Source organism: Phascolarctos cinereus, unplaced genomic scaffold (assembly GCF_003287225.1).
Source record: "Phascolarctos cinereus isolate Bilbo 61053 unplaced genomic scaffold, phaCin_HiC Scaffold_4;HRSCAF=312, whole genome shotgun sequence".
Lineage (NCBI taxonomy): Eukaryota > Metazoa > Chordata > Mammalia > Diprotodontia > Phascolarctidae > Phascolarctos > Phascolarctos cinereus.
The window spans coordinates 152,151,013-152,166,255 of NW_027555847.1; the positions used below are offsets into that span (position 1 = coordinate 152,151,013).

The 15,243-nt window shown below is 35.9% G+C and overlaps 1 pseudogene; it reads right to left on the reverse strand.

The window, feature by feature from the left end:
* Positions 1-12,630: 12,630 nt before the first annotated feature.
* LOC110194584 (small ribosomal subunit protein uS8 pseudogene) lies at positions 12,631-13,069 on the reverse strand (annotated as a pseudogene).
* Positions 13,070-15,243: the final 2,174 nt, after the last annotated feature.

Consider the following 15,243-nt stretch of genomic DNA (forward strand, 5'->3'; position numbering starts at 1 on the left):
GCCCACACTCCTGGGCAAAGGCCTAGCTAATTTTTCATTTTGTCCTATTGCCAGCTCCAATCCTAGAAATGTCTTTAGCTTTACAATCCTGTGCTTTGTATAGGCTAGGTTTTTTTGTTTGTTTGTTTGTTTAATGGATGGGGTCTTTTTAGAAAGAATGACAGTTGGAGAATAGATCTTTTCTATATGGAGAATTTACATATAAATAATCCCCAAAGGGTGTTATTTAGGCTTGGAGGCCTTCAATTTCATATGTAAAAAGGGAGTTTTATTCGTCTTAGAGTATTTTTTGTAGAAAGGAAACTGAGAAAGGAAGCCACAATTCAAGTTCCTTTACCAATGGAAGGCAAGATTTTGAAAGAAAAGTCAGCCTCTGTTCAAATATTTTTTGCCCAGGCATACCTACTGCTGCTTTGCATGGGTAATATTTCTGATTTCAAAACTTTCTGTCTTGAATTCCTTTTAGCACTCTTGCTATGTATTACAATTCCCGGATGCAACACCCTTCATGCAATTCGGGAAGAGATTTTCATACTGGAACACACTTGAAGGAAAAAAAAAATAAAACAAAATATTTCTATGAAAAGCACTTGGCTTTGTTTGTATTCCCAGTGCAATTACTGGAGATTATGAGTTGGAAAATGAGCTTTCTTGCTTGCAGCTCACTTTCTCTGTTTGATTCTACAATGAAGTCATAATCTTGTGTTTGTGAAGTCAGTCTATTTCCATGGAGATTATATTTGATATTATTTATCCCTTTATTGTAGGAAGAAGCCCAAAGTACTAATAACTGACACATATGTAATACTTAAGGATTTTCAGAGTATTTTATATGTAGACTTGAGCCTCATAAAAACATGTCACATACCATAGGTATTTATCCCCATTTTACAGATGAAAAATTACAGAATAATTAAATGACTTGCCCATGTTTGCACAGCTAACTGAACATCAGCAGTAACATTTGAACCCAGGTTTTCCTGACCATAAAGCTGGTACCCTTATCTTCCTCTTTACCACTAGGCAGTTAATCCAGTTTTACAATTAAATTTTGGGTAGTTCCACTGAAGACAGATGAAGCTTTTGCTCATATATTTTTCAACTGAGTAGGCAACAATGTTAGTGGCTGATAGCCATTTATGTAATGATTAAAGTTTACAAAGCACTTTACAAATATCTCATTTTATCCTCACAATAATCCTTGGAGGTAGGTGCTGTTATCCTCATTTTACGGATGGGGAAACTGAAGCAGACAGAGGTTCAGTGATTTACCTAGTGTTACCCAGCTAGTAAGTGTCAGAGGCTAGATTTGAATTCAGGTCTTCTTGACTTCGAGTCCAAGACTCCACCCTCTTTGCCATCTAGGATTCCTAGGTTCTGATAGAAGCTCTGGCACAGGCCAGTTTTCTGACCTTGGTTGTTATTTAACCCCTATGGGCCTCAATTTCTTCATTTCTGAAATGAAGGGAATTGGACTAGATGAATTATGGTCTCTTTACATTCTGAAATCCTGTGACTTCACAGAATTTTCATTAGTGAAACAGTCAAATTTAATAGTTATAAAAACCAGGTTGCTTAAAATTGAGTTCAAAGATCATTATTAAACATCTAGTGGGTATACAGCACTTTGCCAGTTACCTCACATATAAAGATAGAAATTAGAGATGACCCTTGCTCTCAAGGACTTATTTTACAGGGGATAAAACCTTGTAAATAGAATTTTAAAAGTACAAGTCAGTTTGAGGGAAGGAGAAAGCATTATCAACTAGGAGGATCAGGAAAGGTTTCCTATAGAAGGTCACCCCTGAGCTGAGTCTTAAAGGAAGCTAGGGATTTTTGGAGGGAGTTGTGAGAAGGGAGGGCATTCCAGGAATGAGACACAGCCTGTGCAAAGACCTGGAAGTGGGAAAGGGCATGCCAAATTTGAGTAATAGCCAACAGGCCAATTTGTCTTAAAAGAGAGTAATGGGCAAATAAGTCTGGAATGATAGGCCAGAGAGACTGGCATTTAAATGGCCAGGAATTTAAATGCCAAACTGAGAAATTTATATTTTATCATAGAGATAATAGGGCACCATTGAAATTTATTGAGGATGGGAGTGACATGGTTAAGCCAACACACATTTATTAGGCATCTATCATTGTGCCAGGCACTGTGCTAATATCTATGATCTAAGATGATAACATTGACAGCTGTGTTGAGAACATCTATCTTACTGAGAGAAAGTTGATACAGTGGCATACTTCATTCCATCTGTAAAATTAATCCACTTGAGTCCACGAGGCAGAAGAAGGCCCCTCACTGGGAAGCTGGACTTCTTGGTATCACTTTCTTAGTACAGTTTGTTTTGCCTCATTGCCCTCAATGCCACCATGTTGACTTTCATTGCAAAGAAAAGCTAAGCAGTGAGTACTCTAGTGCATAAGCCCCTCAACCATTGAGATATTGAATTCTGATCTTTAATAAACCAACATTGATTTACTTCACTGCTTCTGTTTGCTTAGTTAAGCTCCATTGGCATAGGGAAAGGCACACATAATTTAATCAAATTGCTTTTTTTTATTTGATTTTTTATTAATGCAGCCAAGCAGGCTCTGAGCACTCAACACTTTCATCAATGGAATACCCTTCTCCCTTGGAAGGAAAGTTTTGAAACTGTGATTTATAAAACATCTTTTCCCCAATCTATGCCCTAGTTTACATAAAAGATGACATGAGTTCTGATTCTTGAGAACCAAGTTCCCTCCTTCCATCTAGATATTAAGGATGCTCTGTGTACAACCCTGCATATGATATCAAAAATAGAGAGATTTGAGTTAATCTCATTCCAGTTAGAAAGTAAGTTACTCACTATTTCCATCTTTTCTGGAACAATAAAAACTTACGTTTTCTACTAGCCTCCCACATTCTCAGTCAACCTATATCTTTTGGTAACAACTTTTTGCTTTGCTTTTAAATTCTTCTTTTTCTCTCAAGGGGTAGACATATTATCAGTGTTTCTCATTTATACAAGTAAATCTATCTTGGACATTTTAACTCCATGTGTGTTTTGTGTGTGTGTATGCAGTAAAAAATTAGAGGGGTTGTTTGTATCTCTGAAGAATGAATTCCTTACCAGGAACAAACCATTCACTTATGCTAAGTAAATGAGTTCTTCAAAACATCAGTATGAAATCTCATGACTGGTTTCTTTTGCACTTCTGGTGGTGTGAAAGCAGGCACACATGTTATATGTATTGAGAAAATGACAAGGTGTGACAACTGGAAGTATTTTCTTATCTTCCAGATAAGTATCTTCTGGATCCATTTGGCCAAATTTGGAGGGAAAAAAATGTTCATATGGGATTGATCATTATGGTCTGCTCCAAGTTCACTGTAGGATTACATTTGGTTCAGTCTCATCCACCTGAGAGTGCAGCATAAATTACTTCTATTGGTACAATAATCTTATGGTATGAACAACAAAAAGGTTTCAAGTCTTTCACCTCCTTCCCACTCCCTGCCTCCATACTATAACATTGAATGTGTTTTCAAATGGTAATAAGTGCCATTTATATAGACCTTTAAAGTTTGTAGACCTTTATAAATATCACATTTGATCCTATTATTATCATTTTACAAATGTGGAAAATGAGGCAAATGGAGATCAAAGGACTTACCTAGGGTCTCATAGCTAGTAAGTATCTTAGGCAAGATCTGAACTCATCTTCCTGACTGCAGGTCCAGGACTCTATATACTTTCCCACCTAGCTTCCTCTACCTGCCTAGATGCCTCTGCAGAGCCATGCTTTAGAATATATGATATGAGAGAGACAGTAAGCTGGACCTGAAGTCAGGAAGACCTGGGTTCAAATGCTGTCTCAGACACCCACTAGTTAGGTGACCTTAGGGAAAAAGTCACTTAATTTCTCTGGTCCTCAGTTTCCTTCCTTGTAAACCAAGAGAGCAGAGGGCAGCTAGGTGGTACAAGTGGATAGAACACCTGCCCTAAAGTCAGGAGGACCTGAGTTCAAATAGGGCCTCAGAGCAAACACTTGACACTAGCTGTGTGACCTTGGGCAAGTCACTTAACCCCAATTGCCAAACAAATAAATAAATAAGTAAACAAACAGAGTTAAACTTTAATACCTTTAACATCCATTTCAGCTCTAAAATTATGAGTTGATATCTTGATAACGATCCACTGAAATACATAGAATCTTAAGAGAAGATAGAGATCTTTAGAAAGCTTTTGCAAACACCAAAATGCAAGACTAAATAACAAGGGATTTTAGTTATTCAGCCTTTTATTGGTTAAAATACTAGGACTAGCTATAATTAATTAAAAAAAAATTTTTAGCCTCTTCCCAAGTTCTGTTTGTTAGAAAGTTGAAAGTGTATTTTCAAATTTTCAACATATTATTTGCTTTCGGATTATTCTAAAGTAAGTAGGACTTTAAATAGGACTGATCTTATAGCATAAAACATAGAAGAATAAATTAAACAGAATATACTCTCTAGAAAGGAAAAAAAATTGAGAAAAAATTCTTTAGCTAAAGGAATGCTTCATATAGTCAAAATAAGTTGATGGGACTTCACATATTAAGGGAAATCTGTAAAAAAAAAAAGAAAAGGAATTTCTGTTTGAAAACACAAGGTAAATTGTAGAAGATGGCTTGTAGAAAAGATCCGTAATAAATCTATGAATGATGAATGTACCTCTTGGGAATAAGAATAAATTCTAGGCAGAATGAAGATGGAAAGGAAGGAAAAGCTTCAGGAAAGTAGGCCAGAATGTAGACTCTTTGAGGGTAATACACTTCCATTTCTGTCTTTGCATCTAGGGTCCTTCTCACAGTTGGATATAATAGGTGGTCAACAAATGCTCCTTGAATTAAATCAAATTGAATGGAAATACTAATGAAATGCTCATCAAAGTAGAAACTAGGTCATCTTTACAGAATAAGACAAAGAAAAATGAGACGAGTAGGGCTTGTTGGACTAATAACAAAATGAGGTGCCTGCCCTTAAAAAAATCTATTAAAAAAAAGTTGAAGAAATAACCCTGAGAATATAGGCCTGTGAGAATAACCACAATGGTCAAAACACTGAAATGCAATGTCTTAAATTTAATCTTATGAGTTCTAGGAGATAGCTTGGTAAGAACTGCTCTGACTGTGGAAAAGCAATGCTAAGAGAGGGAAGGAAGGATTTCCATTGTTACAAGCAAAGTTTTGCAATATATCCCAAAGCAAAGCTTGCTAATTTTAGGCCAGAGTCTCAGGTTAGGTATCTTGGAAAACACAGGAATTTTCCCTCTCTTCAAGAATATATAAACCTATTAAATCTTGCAAACACCCAATAGACACTTGCTGAGATGTGACCAGAAGCTAACAAAGGTTAGAACAAACTCTTCTCTGGATTACTGTTACTTTTATAAAATGCTTGCAGTCCACTGTGTGTGTAAAGGATAGAAGTGAAGTTTAGTGTACCATTTAGAAGGCCCAAAGTCAACACCTTGCTTCCACCCCCTTGAATTATATTTATTCGTTTGCTTACTAATTTACTGAATTTTTAAATTTAATTTCCTAGCCATTAGGGATTAAGGAAGTTCTGCTTATCTTTGAATAATCCCCAAGCAAGTAATAAGTTAAGAAAATTACAAGATACTTTCAGGAAGAAATTTATTTTGACTTGCTGGGCAGGTTAAAAAGTTCAATGGTGTCTTGACTCAATGTTATTATGCATAGGCTTAGAATACAAATTAGAAAGCATGTAATTATCTTGAGCTAAAATGTAACTAGGTACCATTCAGGGATTTCTCTAACTCCAGATTCCTAGACTGAGTAAAACTAGAATTTGGCTTGCTGTAAGCAAAATGGAAAAAAACATATTGACTTTTGTTACTTACCTTCTCTGGTCTATGTTAGAAATATCGTCTTGGCTTTAATAAAAGCTCTATTAACTCCTAAAATTCCAATTTCTTTTCTTAAGTTCATTTTCACAAAATCTAGGATTTTCATGGTAAATCTTTTAAAAGCATCTGCCACGTTTTCAGGCCCTATTGAGCATGCTTTAAAAGGAGGAATAGGGAGTGATGGTTCAGAATAGTGGTCTCAAACTTGGATAGAAGTGGGTGGACATTAGTCCATACATACTGCTAATGACTTGGTTTTAAAAGGTAGTGTTATCTATGTTTTATTGTATTTTTGTTTATTTTGTTAAAATTTTTTTCCTAATTACATTTTGATCTGGTTTGGGCAGTCTTTGGGAGTGTTGTGGGTCCATGCCACACATTTGTCACCTCTGGTTCATAAGGTATTTCTCAGCTATGCAGTTCCCACTGAGAATGTTCGCACAGAATCATCACAGACAATCTCTTCAGTGGTGACAACTATGAGTGGACCTTAGTTCAGTAATATGGTCACAAATAGAACACATATCCAACATATGCTCTCCTGCTTGCCTCCCTGACAAGGACGATGAACCAGCAGAATACAGTGGCACACAGAGATAGGAAAACACCCAGGTTCTCCCAACCAAACCTATCTCTTCTCTTACTTAATTCTTCTATATCTGCAGATCAGGGTCCTGCCTCAACATGCCATTGACTATGTCCCTTCTCTCATGCTTTCTGCCCAGACTGCTATTGTAAGTGGAGAGAATCATTCACAGTTTTAGTACAAATGAACACATCTGCTCCGTTCTAACCCTAGTGGTTCTGCAGCATTACATACCTTAATGTGCTAATAGCAACCTTGTATGTATGTAGCTAACATTCAACAGGGCTCCCTTTTTTTTTTAAATGAGTTTACACTTCCCTGTGGGGTACATTGGTGGTAAGATGAATGAAATCTGTGTTCTTGCCTATTCATCTGAGGAAACAAGGAAGGAGTTATTTCCAAGGCTGATTTAAAGTCACACTGAATTAAGCAGGATGGATTTTTAAATGTCTTACCTTGTATAAACAAACTGTCATATAGGGCAGTTCTATTTTTTCTTGATTGGATTTATTGCATGAGTAAATGAATCAAAGCTTATAGGGTCAAGCCTCTGTTTATAGCAAGTTAATTTGGTTGCAGAAAAGCAGAAAAAAGTAAATGTCATCTTTATGGAGTTGGAATAAAATATTGGTGTCGTTTGGGGGAAAAATGTGGACAGAGACATTTTCCTTTTGAAAGTGCCAAGTTGTCAGTTGTTAACAACAATCTGTGATTCATGTACACTGAGATGCTTTAAAAATAAGCATTTATATATAAACATTAAATTGGCTCTCTATTATAGATTGAAAAGATATGATTGATCATAAGTCTTCAAAGGATATGCATAATGCTTCCAATAAACAGTGCCTAGCCATGTGTCTACAAATGAGTCCATCATAAAGGTTTAAGTGGTTATACTTCATTTTTCAAAAGCTAAAGACTAGCTACCACATATTTTTAAAACCTTCCTAATGGTAGAACTAAGTTCAAATACCACCCTCACCATGTAGCTCTGGACAACTCGCTTCAGCCTGCCTCAGTTTTCTCATCTATAAAATAGGGATAATAACAGCACCTACCTCCCAAGGTTGTTGTTAATATTTGTAAAATGTTTTGTAAGCCTTTTAAAGCACTGTATAAATGCCATTATTATTGTTATTTTAAGTTCACAAAATTAAATATTCATAAAATGACTAGAAGGGTTCCCATATGTGTGCAATGTGTATCTCTTGTGGAATGTTATGTTTTGAAAAAAAAAGACCACAGGATCAAAAGAATGCAGGTAGGAATCATAATGTTCCATCTGGAGTGAGGAAAACTTGGGTTCAGATTCTGCTTCTGACACTTGCTGTATCATCCTAAAAAAAATGTCACTTAACCTGAAATTAATTGCCTCATCTGTAAGATGAGATGATTAGACTAGTTAATTCTAGGGTCTTTTCCAACTCCAAATCTATGACCTTATGACAATATTAAAGAGACCTGAAGGACATGGATGTTATCTCATGGAAAGTAGTATGGTCACTCATATTGCCTTTAAAGATGGAGAGAAGAGGGATAAAGATTGATCTTACAATTTCATTGGTATAGAGACCTCCCAGATGAAGAAACCATCTACTAATGCAGGTCTGGGCCTAGAAGATGGACTAGTAAAATGACTTGTTCAGGGTCATATTGACTATAAGTATCAAACTTGGTATTTGTACTCAGGTCTTCCCCAGGCTTCAAGGCCAACTCTCTATCTATATATCTCACTGCCTCCATTTCTTTTAGTTCTGTCAAATTTAGTGGAAATGCTAAATATCTCATTGGAAGCTCCCTTGTGGGAGATATCTATACTGCCATTAGCCTGAAATTCAAAAGTTTGCAGTTGGGATGGAGAAGATTAATTAGCTCTGAGTTAGGGCTAGGAATTGCTTAATTTTTATACATTATGATTGCAAACCTTAAAACTTTGCTCTAGAACAACTAGTTAGCTTGTCTAGGTTTACCAGGAATGGGAAAAAAGTGTGAGAGAAAAGGAGATATTTTATTTACTGGATGTAGTAATGTAGAAAGCAAAGTCTTAGGAAAATGAGTCTAAAAAGGAAGGGGCACTTTGGTACATTTTCAAAACTCTTTAGTTTGTGTTAGGATTTAGCATGAATCTCTGATCCACTTCCTGATTTTAGAAGGTTTTATTTTTTGGGGGGTGGGGAGTGAAAACAAGGCTTTAATCAGAATGGAGTCAAAGCCATCTGGTGAGATCTTTTTTTTTTGTTATTCAAATAAATAACAAAGTTTAAATTCTAGATTTAAAGAGCTAATTTAGGGCTCCTTTTTGTTTGGTTTTTCATAACAGCTGAATTTAACCTAGTGTATTCTAGTTTTGGCTAGAAGAGTAGAACATAATCTTAATAAAAATAAATTGGTATCTTCCAGCAGCCTCCATGAGGAAAGCACTGAAAGTTTGAAGTGTTACTGAATATATCTCTTTATAGTTCATTTTGTGCTAATCCAGAGATAAAGGTGGGAAAAAATCTTCAGGAAACAGAAATGTCAAATTTCACTGCAGCCTGCAGAACTGTGAACTCCTTTCTGGCAAGAGCTCCACCATAAATCTCAGGCATCTCTGTCTTAGGAGAAGTGAGCTGCTGGGGCTTCTGATGTAAAGAGCTGCTCCAAGAAGGGCATGACCACAGACATATTTCACCAGGAGCAGTAAGACCACTTCATCATCTATAAGACTGACCTCCTGGTGTAAGTATGGGTGTTGGCGTATGATCTCTAAACTTTTTTGATCAGGTACCTCCATAGGTAAAAAATTCTGGAGCTCACATTCCCAGTATATGTTTACTTACTTTAAATTATTCAATGCACTATTATACTAATACTTATGCACATTAAAAACTTATCCAAAAATAGACAATTAAAAAGGATGAGACAAAGATGAAATATTCGATCCTAGAACTAATAGGGAACTAATGCAGTTTGTTGCATAGTGGAGTGGCATGGTCATATCTATACTTCAGGGAAATAATTTTGGCAGATGTACGGAAAGATTGGGGAGGAGAGGGAAATAAGTCATGGAAATTAATGAAGAAGCTAAAATACTAGTTCAGGGAGAGATGAGTTCAGGGCCTACAGTAAGATACTGGTTATATCAACAGAGGGGAATTTCCGGATGTGAGAAAGGTGTATAAACAACAAAATTTGTCTACTGATTGGATATGTGAGATAAAGAAAAGTGAGGAGTCAAGACAAAACACCTAGGATACAAACCTGGGTGACTAGAAGACTGTGGTGCCATCAACATAATTAAAGAAGGTCAGAAAAGGCCTAGGTTTAGGGGAAAAGATAATTGATTCTGATTTGGACAAATTGAGTTTGAAATGCCTACAGGACCTCAAATTTGAAATGTACACCAGGAAGTTTATGATGTTGACCTGGAGTTTAGGGCTATATATGTATGGATCTCTAAGTCATCTGTATAGAGATAACAATTAAACTTAAAATTAAATCCAATGAAGTCATGAAATGAATGTGTAGATAGAAGAGTATCTAGGACATAGGCTTGAGGGATACTGTTAGTGAGGGTGTGGAATTTTTATTTTATTTATTTATTTTAAATAGCATTTCATTTTTTCTCAATTATATGTCTAGACAATTTTTAGCATTCATTTTTTAACATGATTTTGAGTTCCAATTTTTTCTTCCTCTTTCTTCCCCTCCCCACTTCCTAAAATGATAAGCAGTTTGATATAGGTAATGTATGTGCAATCATGTAAAATATATTTCCACATTAATCACAGTTGTGAAAGAAGAAACAGACCAAAAGGAAAAAAAAACATGAAAAAACAAAGTAAGTGAAAAAAAAGTATGCTTCAATCTACATTCAGAGTCCATCAGTCCTTTATTTGGATATGGATAGCATTTTCCATCATGAATCCTCTGCAGCTCATTGTGTTGCTGAGAAGAGTTGAGTCATTCATAAGTTAATCATTGCACAATGTTGCTAATACTGTGTACAATATTTTCCTCATTCTGCTCATTTTACTTTGCATCAGTTTATATAAGTCTTTCCAAGTTTTTCTGAAATCTGCCTGCTCATCATTTCTTATTACACAGTCGTATTCCATTACGTTCATATACCACAACTTGTTCAGCCATTCCCCAACTGATGGGCATCTCCTCAATTTCCAATGTTTTGCCACCATGAAAACGGCTGCTATAAATATTTTTTCCATATGTAGGCCCTTTTCCCTTTTTTATGATCTCTTTGGGATACAGACCCAATAGCGGTATTAATGGATCAAAGGGTATGTACAGTTTTATAGCCCTTTGGCATATTGCTGTCCAGAATGGTTGGATGAATTTACAACTCCACCAACAGTGTATTTGTGTTTCAATTTTCCCACATCCTCTCCAACAGTTATCATTTTCCTTTTTTTTTTTGTCATATTAGCCTATCTGATTGATATGAGGTGGTACCTCAGAGTTGTTTTAATTTACATTTCTCTAATCAAAAGTGATTTAGAGCATTTTTTCCTGTGCTTATTGATAGCTTTTATTCTTCATCTGAAAACTGCCTCTTCAAACCCTTTGACCACTTATCAGTTGGAGAATGGCTTGTTATCTTATAAATTTGACTCAGTTTGCTGTGTGTTTGAGAAATGAGGCCCTTATCAGAGATACTTGCTGTAAAGATTGTTTCCCAACTTTTTGCTTTCGTTCTAATCTTTGTTTTGTTTGTGCAAAAGCTTTTTATTTTAACATAATCAAAATTATCTATTTTACATTTTGTAATGCTCTCTATCTCTTGTTTAGTCATGAATTCTTCCCTTCTCCGTAGATCTGTCAGATAGACTATTCCTTGCTCTTCTAATTTCTTTATGGTATCACTATTTATGTCTAAATCATGTATTCATTTTGACCTTATCTTGCTACATGAAGTGAGATGTTGGTCTCTCTGTAGTTTGTGCCCTATTGTTTTTCAATATTCCTAGAAGTTTCTGTCAAATAGTGAGTTTTGATCCCAGAGGCCTGGGTTCTTTGGTGTTATCAAACACTGGCTTACTATGGTCATTTATTACTGTCTTGTGTACCTAACCTATTCCACTGGTCCACCACTCTATTTCTTAGCCAGTACCAGATAGTTTTGATGATTACTATTTTATAATATAGTTTGGATCTAATATTGGTAGGCCACCTTCATTTGTATTTTTTTCATTAATTTTCTTGATACTCTTAAGGTTTTGTTCTTCCAGACGGATTTTGTTATTATTTTTTTCTAGTTCTATCAAATAAGTTTTTGATAGTTTGCTTCGTATGGCACTGAGTAAGTACATTAGTTCAGGCAGAATTGTCATTTTTATTATATTGGCTTGGCCTACCCATGAGCAATTGATATTTTTTCGAATTGTTTAGATCTGTTTATTTGTGTAAAAAAATTTTTTTGTGACTGTGTTCGTATAGTTCCTGGGTTTGTCTTGGCAGATAGACTTTCAAGTATTTTGCATTGTTTACAGTTTATTTTAAGTGAGATTTCTCTTTCTATCTCTTGCTATTGGGCCTTGTTTGTCATACAAATAAATGCTGATGATTTTTGTGGCTTTATCTTATATCCTACAACTTTGCTAAAGTTGCTAATTATTTCAAGTAGTTTTTTAGTTGATTTTCTAGGGTTATCTAAGTATACCATTATATCATCTGTAGAGAGCGAGAGGTTTTTTTTTTTCCCTCATTGCCTATTCTAATTCCTTTGATTTCTTTTTCTTCTCTTATTGCGATAGCCAACATGTCTAGTGCTATACTGAATGATAGTGGTGATAATGGGCAACCTTGCTTCAATCTTGATCTTATTGGGAAGGTTTCTAGCTTTTCCCCATTATAGATAGTGCTTACTTATGGTTTTAGATAGATATCACTTATCATTTTAAGAGACATTCCTTTTATTCCTATGCTCCCTAATGTTTTTAATAGGAATGAGTACTGTATTTTGTCAAAAGCTTTTTCATCATCTACTGAGATAGTCATATGATTTTGTTGGTTTTACTATTAATATGGTCAATTATGTTGATAGTTTTCCTAATATTGAGTTGAGACTACATTCCTGGAATAAATCCCACCTGGTCATATTGTATGATCCTTGTGACATATTGCCATAATCACCTTGCTAGTATCTTTTCTTTTTTTTCCATTGGAGCATTTTTATTTGTATGTATGTTTTACACCCTTAGAAAAAGAATCCCAGGATTTTTCCTGCTGTGTGTTTTCATCTTGCTTCCTCATGGTCCATGATGCCAGCTGAGGTTGTAAGCACAATGAACCCAAACTGATGGGATGGTAGGAGATTATTCTGCCACTTTTCCAGATCTTTCAATTGAACATCAAATCTGGGGCTGATTACACCACACTTGTTTAATCTGCCCGTGAGGTTCACAACAATTTTTCGTGCTCTGTGATCATCAATGATCTCAAATTCACCAACGTAACCATGCTTCATTATCACAGTTAAGAACCGGACAATTACTTTAGAACATGGCCTAATGAGAAATTGGTGTTTTCCTTGCTTTTCCACATTCTTGATACTTTTGAGAGCATCTGCCAGGACATTCATGTGCACCATGGTGGCAGTGCTGCAAGATGGCAGAAAGAGCAACTTTGCAAGTATTTTGTTCAAAATTTTTACATCAATATTCGTTAGAGAAATTGGTTTATAGTTTTCTTTCTGTTTTACCTCTTCCTGGTTTAGGTATCAACACAATATTTGTGTCATAAAAAGGAATTTGGTAGGACTCATTGCCTGTTTTTCCAAATAGTTTATCTAATGTTGAAATTAATTGTTCTTTGAGGGGGTGGAATTTGAATGATGAATCATCAAAGGAGTCTGAGAAGGAGGGAGAGGGAGTGGCCTTGTAATGACATATTTGAGAAGACAAGTGATCAATAGTTAACAGATAATTGGTAACAGGTCCAACTGAGTCAAGAATAATGGAATGATTGAGAACCTGGAAGACTAGAAAGTTGGTGTTGCCTTGGATGCTGATAGGGAAGTTTTGAAGAGGGCTGGCTTTGGAGGTAAAGATATTATATTCATAACCTATCCATATCTCTTCTTCATATACAACTCATCTTTTTTAATTGAAAAATGAAAAGTGTGTGGAAGTGAGGACTATTTTAACCATCAGCCCAGCACAAAATTGGCTACCTGAGGGGTACCAATGGTCTTTGCAAGGGACTGGGGATGGAGGGTGGGGGAAGTAGAGATAGTTTGCCTTTACTGTTGCTATGGGTGATTTGTTCAGGATAGATTATAACATTCCAGTGGGCTCATATGTGGGTTAACATAAATAAAAACTAGTAGTGGGAGGTGAAATAATGAGAAAATATCAAAGATAAGCCCAAGATTAGCTTTTGGGGGATATGACCCATCTTTTCACCTCCCCAATTAATTGATCATACTTCCTTTCAGATCAAGCAGCAACATTGCATGGCCTCCAGACATACCACTCTCCCCCTACCCCCTTATCTTGGAGATTACTCACGTAGGAGATTGTTATTTTCAAAAAACAAATTTTACAAAACCTTAGGGTATTTCATATTATATAAACAGAATACCCACAAAGTTTTTAAAGCAAAACTTCTTCTAAATTTGCTTTAATTTTAAAAATCTGTCAGAAGACTTTTAGGCATGAGGGCAAGTGTCAGCAACTCACTCTTTCAGTTCAATAAACATGTGGCTGTTTGGTGGTTGGCCTTCATTCTCAAAAAGGACCAAAATGGAATCACTAGCAAGGTACAATGTGGCTGTGGATGATCAGACCATAAGCTCAGAAGGCTCTACCACAGCTTGGACACAAACAGTCCATGTGAACAGTTAGAGTAGAGATGTCTTGAAACTTATACACCTCACTTTTCTTTTGAGCTATAGAAATTCTGCTTTGTTCATAGAGTAGAGCACCTTTTTTGAGGTGGGCCCACCATGCTGGGTGGTCCTGTGTCAGTTGATTCCAAAGTTCTTCAGAGAGACCTTGAGAGTATCAGTGTATATATATTGAATACATATATGGCAGGCCAGTGTAGAGGTTACAAAAGTAAAAATGAAAAAAAAAAACTCTGGGAAATGACACTTTTTTTCTGAACTAATTTCATATTATTCCTCTTCACACACTCTCTATTTCATACAAATCTAACTACTTTATGCTCCTCCTAAAGAATGCTCTATCTTCTGTCTCCATAACTTTGTACAGGCTGTGCTACATGCCTGGAATGTTCCTGACTTTTGCTTCTTGGAATCCTGAGCTTCCTTCAAGTTTCAGGTTGCCATCTCCCACATTACATAGATTTTTTTTTTCCCAATTGTCCTAGATGTTAGCTCTCCTCATCACTCTAAAGTTATTTGCTATTTATTTTTCTATATTTTAAAATTTACTTATCTGTGTATATGTAGTTTTCCTTCCAGGAGAATATATACTCCTTTCATGAAGACAGTGTCTCTTTTCTTTTTGGTTTTGTATGCCAGGAACAGTGCCTGGCACCTAGTAGCAACTGAATAAATGTTTATTGCAGTAAAATGAATTTTACTGGAAGGTGACGACAAACAGTATGTGTGGAATGTTGAGAGCATTAGACTAAGATTCAGAAAACCTGGGTCTTGGGTAGTGAGCTGCCATTTATTAGATGCCTGGCTATGGATTCATCACTTTACCTCATGGAAACTCTCTTTGCTCAGATGTGAGCTCCTTTGCATTGCATGCCACTATGTACCACTACCCTGGAAAGGGTAGGCATCTCTCTCAT